Raw genomic sequence first — 9,341 nt, forward strand, 5'->3', positions numbered from 1 at the left:
TACAAGCCAGCTCCCTGGCACCCATATAGCCATAAAAGTCATCTTAAACAAATGGCAAGCAGCCAACCAGGTAGCCAAAGGAGGCAGGAGGGTGCAAAAGCCTGGCTGGAAGTTAGCACAAGAAGCAGTACCTGGGAGATGATTCCAGAAAGTGGTGCTTTCCCACAGAGCTATTCCAGGGCCGTCTACTTCTGAGATGCACTTGTATTCAGGTTGAAGACACTTCTCCTCCAGATGCAGCTTACAGCACACTGAAAAAGCTGACTACAAGAAGTGACTGGGAGTCTGGCAGCACTCTCCTACCTTTAAAAACTAAAATTAAACCCAAATCTTTCCGTACCGCCCATTACCTCCTCTAACTTTGGCCTTCTGCTCTCTGTCCCTCCCTTCACAGCCGAGTGTCTTAAAAGGATGGTGGTCCCTTGCACACTCCTCTGTTCAGTCACTCTCTGCCCCTCCTCAGCTACTGAAACTGCTCTTCTCAAATCACAGTTAACATCTCATTGGCCATGGCCATTGTGGAGTTGTCCAGACCTTATCTCAGTTGACCTCCCTAGGGCACTTAATGTGGTCCCCGGTTTCCTTTCCTTCCCCTTAAGTAGTTTCTTGAATTCTGACTCCAGGCTTCCTTACTTCTGAAACCAGGCACTGTCTGTAATCTCATCCACAGTGAGGCTTCAGCTATCACCTAACAACTCCCAAATCCAACTAAGATCATTTCCCTGAGCCCCAAACTCATACTTTGTCAGGTCTAAAAGGGAACGCCAAGCAACAAAGACCTGGAAGCCAGGAGAGGGGGCTGGGAGGTTCTGGAGGCAGGGAGGCTCTGGACCTCCTCCCTCCCAGTCCAATCAGATATCAGAAATGGGGTCCTAACTAATTCCTTAAAATCACTCTAAATCGTCTCCTCTTATCCATCCCTGCCTTTAAGCCCCTCTACTTGCTACAAGTTATTGAGCAACTACTATGCACCAACCATGCCAACTTGCATTTTCTTTTTTTTTTTTTTTTTTAATTTTTATTTATTTATGATAGTCACAGAGAGAAAGAGAGAGAGGCAGAGATATAGGCAGAGGGAGAAGCAGGCTCCATGCACCAGGAGCCCGACGTGGGATTCGATCCCGGGTCTCCAGGATCACGCCCTGGGCCAAAGGCAGGCACTAAACCGCTGCGCCACCCAGGGATCCCCCAACTTGCATTTTCTCATCATCTCACTAGACAACGACAGTCACCTGAATTTTGTGTAGGGCATCAGTTGTGCCATCCAATATTATAGTTTTTCTATAATTTCAAATCTGTTCACATGACTACACACTGTTAAAATCTTGTAAGAGCATTCTTCATGCTTCAGAGTAAAGGTTAGATGTAGTGAGGTCCCTGACCACTGCCTCTACCTGAACTCAGCTGTTCTCCACCAGCACCTCCATCCCCTTGCCCTTCTCCGTCTCTGTCTCAGGCACACTATACACATGGCCATCCTGAATTATCTGCAGTTCCCCCCAAACACCAAGTCCATTGTCTTTCTACAGGCTGTCCCCACTGCCTAGAAAACCCTTACCACCATCTGGTAGGGGTTTACCACCAGTCCCCTGCCTCCTCTATGGGGTTAATTCTTATTCATCCAGCAAGACTCCATTCGGATAACACATCTTTAAGGAACTCTTTCCTGATAACTTTTTCTTTTTCTTTTTTTTTTTTTAAGATTTTATTTATTTATTCATGAGAGACACGAGAGGCAGAGACATAGGCAGAGGGAAAAGCAGTCTCCCTGTGGGGATCCCGATGTGGGACTCTATCCCAGGACCCCAGGAACATGGCCTGAGCTGAAGGCAGATGCTCAACCACTGAGCCACATAGGCACCCCGCCCCTGACAACTTTTTTTTTTTTTTTTTTTTTTATTTATGATAGTCACAGAGAGAGAGAGAGGCAGAGACACAGGCAGAGGGAGAAGCAGGCTCCATGCACCCACCAGGAGCCTGATGTGGGACTCGATCCCGGGTCTCCAGGATCACGCCCTGGGCCAAAGGCAGGCGCCGAACCGCTGCGCCACCCAGGGATCCCCTGACAACTTTTCAATTAAAATGTGGTTCAGGGTCTCCTGGCTGGCTCAGTTGGTAGAGCTCACAACTCCTGATCGTGGAGTCTTGTGTTTGAGCCCCCACGCTGGGCATAGAGATTACTTTAAAAAATATAAGATGAAATAAAATTATTAAGAATGTAGGGGATCCCTGGGTGGCTCAGCGGTTTCGCACCTGCCTTTGGCCCAGGGTGCCATCCTGGAGTCCCGGGATCGAGTCCCGCGTCGGGCTCCCGGCATGGAGCCTGCTTCTCCCTCTCCTCTGCCTGTGTCTCTGCCTCTCTCTCTCTCTCTCTCTCTCTATGTCTATCATAAATAAATAAAAATAAATTAAAAAAAAAGAATGTAGTTCATCACCCTTTCTTTGTTTTTCCAAAAGATCTTGCAGTGTAACTGTAGTTATTTTAAAGACTATTTATAGTCTTCATTCCATTTAGTGTGAATAGTCACATGTTTTAATTGCAGGGTACTACCCCAGACCCTTTCATGGGTGTTATGCAGTATATAGTATGTGCACCATATTAACATTGTAAAACTTCAGAATTGTGAAACACATATACCTTCAAATGTTTCAGATAAGATGTATAGATCAGTATAACCATTGCTTTCCTTGTCTGTCTTCCCTTATAACGAAAAGCTTCTTGAAGCATCCGACTCTTTTTCAAGTCTAAATCTCCAGTATCTAACAGAATGCCAGACTCAACAAAGGCTCGCTGAATAAATTCAGAATATATTTGTGAACTTGGACAGTATTTCATAGGACAGGTTCCCAAGGTCGAAACCCGATACCTTTCCTTGCTTCCCTCCAGCTTTCCCCCCTCTGGGCTACACTATACCTTGCATGCACATCAGATTTCTCACTGTATAATCATTGTTTGCATAACTGTGTCTGCAGTGAGACGGAGCTGGTTGAAAGCAAAGATGATGATGTATTAATCTCTGTATTTCTGTGTTCGCAGTAACCAGCACAACGTCAGACCTTTTACATCCTGGCTCTGTACACTCCGTTGAATGATAGAGGGTAGAAAAAAATCAAAGAAAGAGAGAGAAAAGAAGGAAAGATAAAAAGAAGTTGGAAGAAGTCTGGGTGAAGATGATTTAATCTCTCTCTTTTTTAAAAAAAAAAGTCACTCTACTGGGGGGCAGGAGCCAGAGCCTTTATATTTTCTCCCAGAGGATAGCATTTTGATATATATTTTAAGATTTTATTTATTTATTCATGAGAGACACAGAGAGAGAAGCAGAGACACAGGCAGAGGGAGAAGCAGGCTCCCCACGGGGAACCCCATGCGGAACTCGATCCCGGTACCCCAGAATCATGCCCTGGGCCGAAGGCAGGCGCTCAACCACTGAGCCACCCAGGTGTCCCTAATTTAATCTCTGAAGAGAACTCTAATAGAATATTCTGAACTCCTCACCTCGCAATATTTGTCATGTTCGTGCATCACCTTTACTGCTTAATATTTTTATTTAAGTTAACTTACTTTTTAATCTTACAAACTTATGTGTAAAAGAAACAGTACTGGGATGCCCAGGTGGCTCAGCTGTTGAGCATCAGCCATCGGCCCAGGGCATGATCCTGGAGTCCTGGGATCAAGTCCCACGTCGGGTTCCCTGCATGGAGCCTTCTGCCTGTGTCTCTGTCTCTCTCTGTGTCTCTCATGGATAAATAAATAAAACCCAAGAAAGAAAAGAAAGAAAGAAGAAAGAAAGAAAGAAAGAAAGAAAGAAAGAAAGAAAGAAAGAAAGAAAGAAAGAAAGAAAGAAAGAAAGAAGAAAGAAAGAAAAACACTACCTTATTATGTTAATGGAAAATCACTTTCACTTGCATTCAAATATTGTAAATTCTTTGATTTATTCTGTATTGTGCCTGAGGCCCTCTTCTTCAATTAAAAAAAATGTAACAAGGGTTAAGAGGACACAAACACTAGCACTAGGTGTAAACTTTCTCCTCAGTGTTAACAGAAGGAGTGAAAAAGAACTGAAAAGGGAATATCTTATACAATATTAATATTTATTTAATACCACGTCCTTAAGCCACCTAAAGTTACTTCAAGAACCACCACTACAAGGACTATAGGAACTTTCTTCTCTTACCCTCACTCTGCTTATACATTTATATATACATTTATATATTTCTCCACAACTTCAGATAGACACCTGGGTGGCTCACTTGGTTAAGTGTCCACCTTCAGCTCAGGTCATGATCCCAGGGTCCTGAGATCAAGCCCCACATGGAGCTCCCTGCTCAGCGGGGAGCCTGCTTCTCCCTCTCTCTTTGCCCTTTCCCACCACTCATTCTCTCTCTCTCTCTCTCTTTCTGTGTCTCTCTCTCAAATAAATAAAATCTTTATTTTCCTTCCAGAGTAATTTCTACTAAATGAGACTTTAACTCACAATTGTGTTTACACAGTAATTTCCCACTGGACATTAGCAAAAAACAAAAGTCGATTTTTTACATGCAATAAAGAGGAAAATAAGAGTACTACAGAAAGTTTGTGCCTGTGAGAAAACTTTTTTTTAAGTTTAGGAGATTATGGTTAGTGAATATGTGTTTGTTTCCTAAGATCAGCAAGTAATAGAAAAGCATTTTTCAAATAAAAGAAACATATTTGGTTACCACTATCCATGGGGTCTGTGACTATACATGGGAATATGTCCCATAATTTGTCAATTTTGTGAAAGAAAACAGCTCACCAAGCACAAAGTTGAACCAAAATGTTTTCTCTCTTGTGGCTTATGGCCTTTCTCCCCATTTATGGTCTCAACTGGGTTAGAAACTCATACTTCTAAATATACGATAAAGATCATGGCTTGGCAATACTTTATCAAGGTCAATTGGAATGAGAAACAATGTTTATTCATTAAGTTTTGCAATCCTGTGTAGAATACGGTTAAATAACTTATTTTAGTGTTCACTTCCATTACTTAATTCCTTAACTTTCATAAACATTTGAAAGGAAATAGAGATTATTCAAGTATCTCCTATGGAATGAGAAACACTGTCTGACTCAACATATTTGAGATAACTAATTATTGATTTTAAAAACCCAATCACATGGGGTGCCTAGCTGGCTCAGTCAGTAGAGCATGTGACTCTTGATCTCAAGGTTGTGAGTTCAAGCCCTATGTTGGGTGTAAAGATTGCTTAAAAATAAAACCTTAGAAGAAATCACAAATTAGTTTACAAAATGGGATAATAAACTTCATAGTGATGGGACACCTGAGTGGCTCAGTGGTTGAGCATCTCCCTTGGGGTCCAGGTGTGATCTTGGGGTCCTGGAATTGAGTCCCACATCCGGCTCCCCTCAGGGAACCTGTGTCTCCCTCTGCCTTTCTGTGTCTCTCATGAGTAGATAAATAAAATCTTAAAAAAAAAAAACTTCATAGTGGTAATAAGCTTCACGATCATAATGAACTTCATAGTATAGTTACAGAAAAGATCACTTTCTCTCCACATGCTGAGTATGAAAATTTTTCATCAATTCCTCTACTTTGGTCCAGGATTTCAAAATCACAGAAAGTGATGATAATATGAACAACAATAATATCAATCCTCAAAAGGACATATAAAAAGTTTCCATAAAGCAAAACGAATTAGCAGTGGGAGGTAAATTGGTAACTTTCAGCCCCAAATTAAGAAAGAAAAGCAAATTTTTCTTATTACCCTTGCCTGACTTCCCACTGAAATGAGCTGTGTTGGTCTAGTTGAGGACCTGAGGAAAAGAAGGAAAGGAAAGGGAAAGGAAAGAGAAAGGGAAAGGAAAGGAAAGGAAGACTTGGAGTTGTTCACTGACGTGGTACAAGAAGAAATGAATAAAATGAACAGACTTTCCTTTAAAATGTTTTCTTGTCCCCACATCTTCTGTTTTAGTTTCCTCTTGCTCCCTTTGCCCTCCTCCATCCTGTTTCAGCTAAGCCAGGACCAAGTTCTCTTAATTCAGGCATTTTCATCCTTGTCTGAAGTCAAGGGAAAAAATAACCATGAAGCTCCTTGACCTACTCCACGTAAACTTTGCTCAGTGCCCAGAGAATGGCCTGTTTCAGTCTTGTGTTTTATAAAGCTATGTCTAGTGGCCTTCTGTGGGACTCCTGCATCGAGGAATTCTAATTGTACACCATTTGGACTTCAAATCTGAGTTTTGAAACACAAACCAAACCAGGAAGGAAATAAATAAGTTCGATTCGATGAAATGGAAACACACAGCACAACTCCTCAACACAGCCCCCAAACCAGCTGCAACCTCCCAGAGCATCGAGAATTTCTGGTCACTAAGACAGTCCTATAACTGACCATTTAATTTTGCCCCCTCTTCCCCTTGTCCACTCTTTCAAGAACAGTGTGTGTGTGTGTGTGTGTGTGGCTTGCTTAAATTTTAAATTGAAAGTTTTAGAGAGCCGTATTAAAATCCTTGTGGACACTCAGGATCCTGATACAACCAGACTTGGGGAATCACTGACTTAGTTAAAACTGTTAACTACAGAAACTGTCTTCACAATCTTCAGCTCAGGCCTGTCCCTTCTTTATAATATAATCATCACTTTCCTCTTCTGAAGACTGGTGCTTCCACATGAAATCGAGCAAGTTTCTCCACTACAAAAGGGTGCCACACCCAGGTGCCATTCCCATCACAGTTACGCTAGAGTTGAGTATTCATGTTACATGGTTTTGGCAGACAACCCTAAGAAAACCACTATATTTAAAAAATATTTCCTGCAAATGGAGATACGGTGTCTTAAAGAAGAAGAGGGTCTACCTTTCTTCACACAGAGGTAGTCACCCGCTTCCAGAGGTCTTCCCCAAAAGGGAACATCAAACTCAAAGTCCTGGGAAAGCAGGAAATGGTGTTATATCCACCACCATAGATCCCAGCACCTAGCACTGGACCCATGCTAAATTAATGCTTGTTGACTGTCTGAACTATGTATGTTAGGTACGAGGCTTCCAATTCATTGAAATATACTTTCTCCTCTCCATCCCTTTTATCTTCTCTTACACTAAATTTATAAATCCATAGTGAACAATTTTAACAAAACTTTTTTTTCAACTTCAATGCTTCTGCAGTTATATTTTAAAACAGAACAGGATGATCGATATCAGGTTTCGTGGCTTTTGTGTTTCACAACATTCAACCGAAGTCTGCCTTTTGAATTTTATTTTGTAAAATGACATTTACATGATGTAGAATGAAGCAATCAATTCTTAAGAAGTAATGACAAGAAACACAAAGAACAAAGGCTAGTGCGCATAGATTTTCACTTTGTAGACTTGTCATCACACTCCCTCTGTTTGTTGTAGTAATAGAAAGTTTGTCTTTTCTCTGGAGTTTCTTCACATAGCCTGTCTCTGGCCAACGATCTACCATAGAAACTTGTTTCACTTGTTTATATTCGATTTCATTCCTGTATCCTGCTTGCTGAAATCTGTACATTTTCTCTCTTCTGACCAGTTTTTGGCACGACTTACTGATTTTGGTTTCATGTCAGAACTAGCCATGGCTATGGAAGTCTTATTGCCAATTCTTTCTCCTGGCTGTTCCTGGCCCACCTTCCACATTGAGGCTTTGGTTGGGGCTGCTGCCCTCTGCCTGTCATAGTCTTGCTCCATTTATCCCCACCGCTAACAACTTCATCTTGGTCTTTTATTAATGTCAACAAAACTATTGATAAATAGAATGGAAAGATATATAAAGATATATGAATGCTACATGTTGTTACTTGTTGATTTATATGACAATGACATAAGAAATTTATTTCAAATACTTTCTTTTTGGGCAGCCTGGGTAGCTCAGCGGTTTAGCGCCGCCTTCAGCCCAGGGTGTGATCCTGGAGACCCGGGATCGAGTCCCACATCGGGCTCCCTGAATGGAGCCTGCTTCTCCCTCTGCCTATGTCTCTGCCTCTCTCTCTCTCTCTCTCTCTCTCTTTCTGTGTCTGTCATGAGTAAATAAATAAAATCTTAAAAAAAAAATTCCTTATCCCCCCTGCAAAGCCTGGCCCCTGCCTGCCTCTCTAACCTCACCTCCTGCCCTATTACTCTTTCTCTGCAAGCTCCAGCCCACCAGCCTAAATTCTGTTTCTGAAATGTGCCCAGACCCTTCTAGTCTCGTGGCTTCCCTACCTGATGCTCCTTCTACCAGAATCATCTTCCCTGCCCTTCCTCCAGGTCTTCTTGCTACCTCTTTCTTAATATTTAGGTCTTGGGCAGCCTGGATGGCTCAGTAGTTTGGCGCGGCCTTCAGTCCAGGGCCTGATCTTGGAGACCAGGGATTGAGTCCGGCATTGGGCTCCCTGCATGGAGCCTGCTTCTCCCTCTATCTGTGTCTCTGTCTCTCTATGTCTCTCATGAATGAATAGATAAAATCCTTTAAAAATAATTAATATTTAGGTCTTAACATCAAGGTCATTTTTCCCCAGAAGCCTTCCAGGATCTTCCAGTCTTGCTTCATCATCAATCGTGTTTTTCTTTGCACAACATTCATTACTATGTGAACTCTCTAGTCTTGTTCATTGCCTGTCTGTCTCACTAGAATATACGCTCTATAATCTTTTTCCCATTTCTTAACTGCTATATCATCAGAGCATTCAATAGTGCATGCTCAAGAAATATTTATAAACATCTACTTAATGAAAGTTTATTAACAAAACTCCCATGCTCCTCACCACAATTTACTGCTTCCCAGGACTGGCTGAGCCTCTTTCTCATGAGTCACATTATAACCAGGGCACCTGGGTGGCTCAGCTGGTTAATCATCTGCCTTCATCTCAGGTCATGATCTCAGGGTCCTGGGATCAAGCCCCTCATCAGGCTCTCTGCTCAGGGAATCTGTCTCTGTGCTCTCCCTTCCTCTCTCAAATAAATGAATAAAATATTTTTTAAAAAGTCACATCACAACAGTTGGTTGGGAAACCATTTCATTTGTGTTGTTCCATCCATATTCCTTAACTTATATTATCACCCCAGAAGCATAAGCAGACAAAAACAAACTAGACCAACTGTGCTGGCCAGTTAGTTCAATGCAAAGATGATGCTATGCTCCATTTAAAGAACAATACTGTTGAAAATGACAGCCTCACCTTAATAGGGCTAAAATTCTGTTGCTTAGATAAGCAACCTTGCCAAGTGGTTTACCTCTGAGAATGCTATTCTTCAAAGATCTCATTAACAATGAAAAAGTGGGGGGCACTGGGTGGCTCAGTGGTTGAGTGCCTGCCTTTGGCTCAGGGCGTGATCCCAGTATACTGGGATCAAGTCCCACATTG

The 9,341-nt window shown here is 42.0% G+C and overlaps 1 pseudogene; it reads right to left on the reverse strand.

Moving 5' to 3' along the window:
* Positions 1-7,317: 7,317 nt before the first annotated feature.
* LOC144311800 (meiosis expressed gene 1 protein homolog pseudogene) lies at positions 7,318-7,949 on the reverse strand (annotated as a pseudogene).
* Positions 7,950-9,341: the final 1,392 nt, after the last annotated feature.

Source organism: Canis aureus, chromosome 4, assembly GCF_053574225.1.
Source record: "Canis aureus isolate CA01 chromosome 4, VMU_Caureus_v.1.0, whole genome shotgun sequence".
NCBI classification, from domain to species: Eukaryota; Metazoa; Chordata; class Mammalia; order Carnivora; family Canidae; genus Canis; species Canis aureus.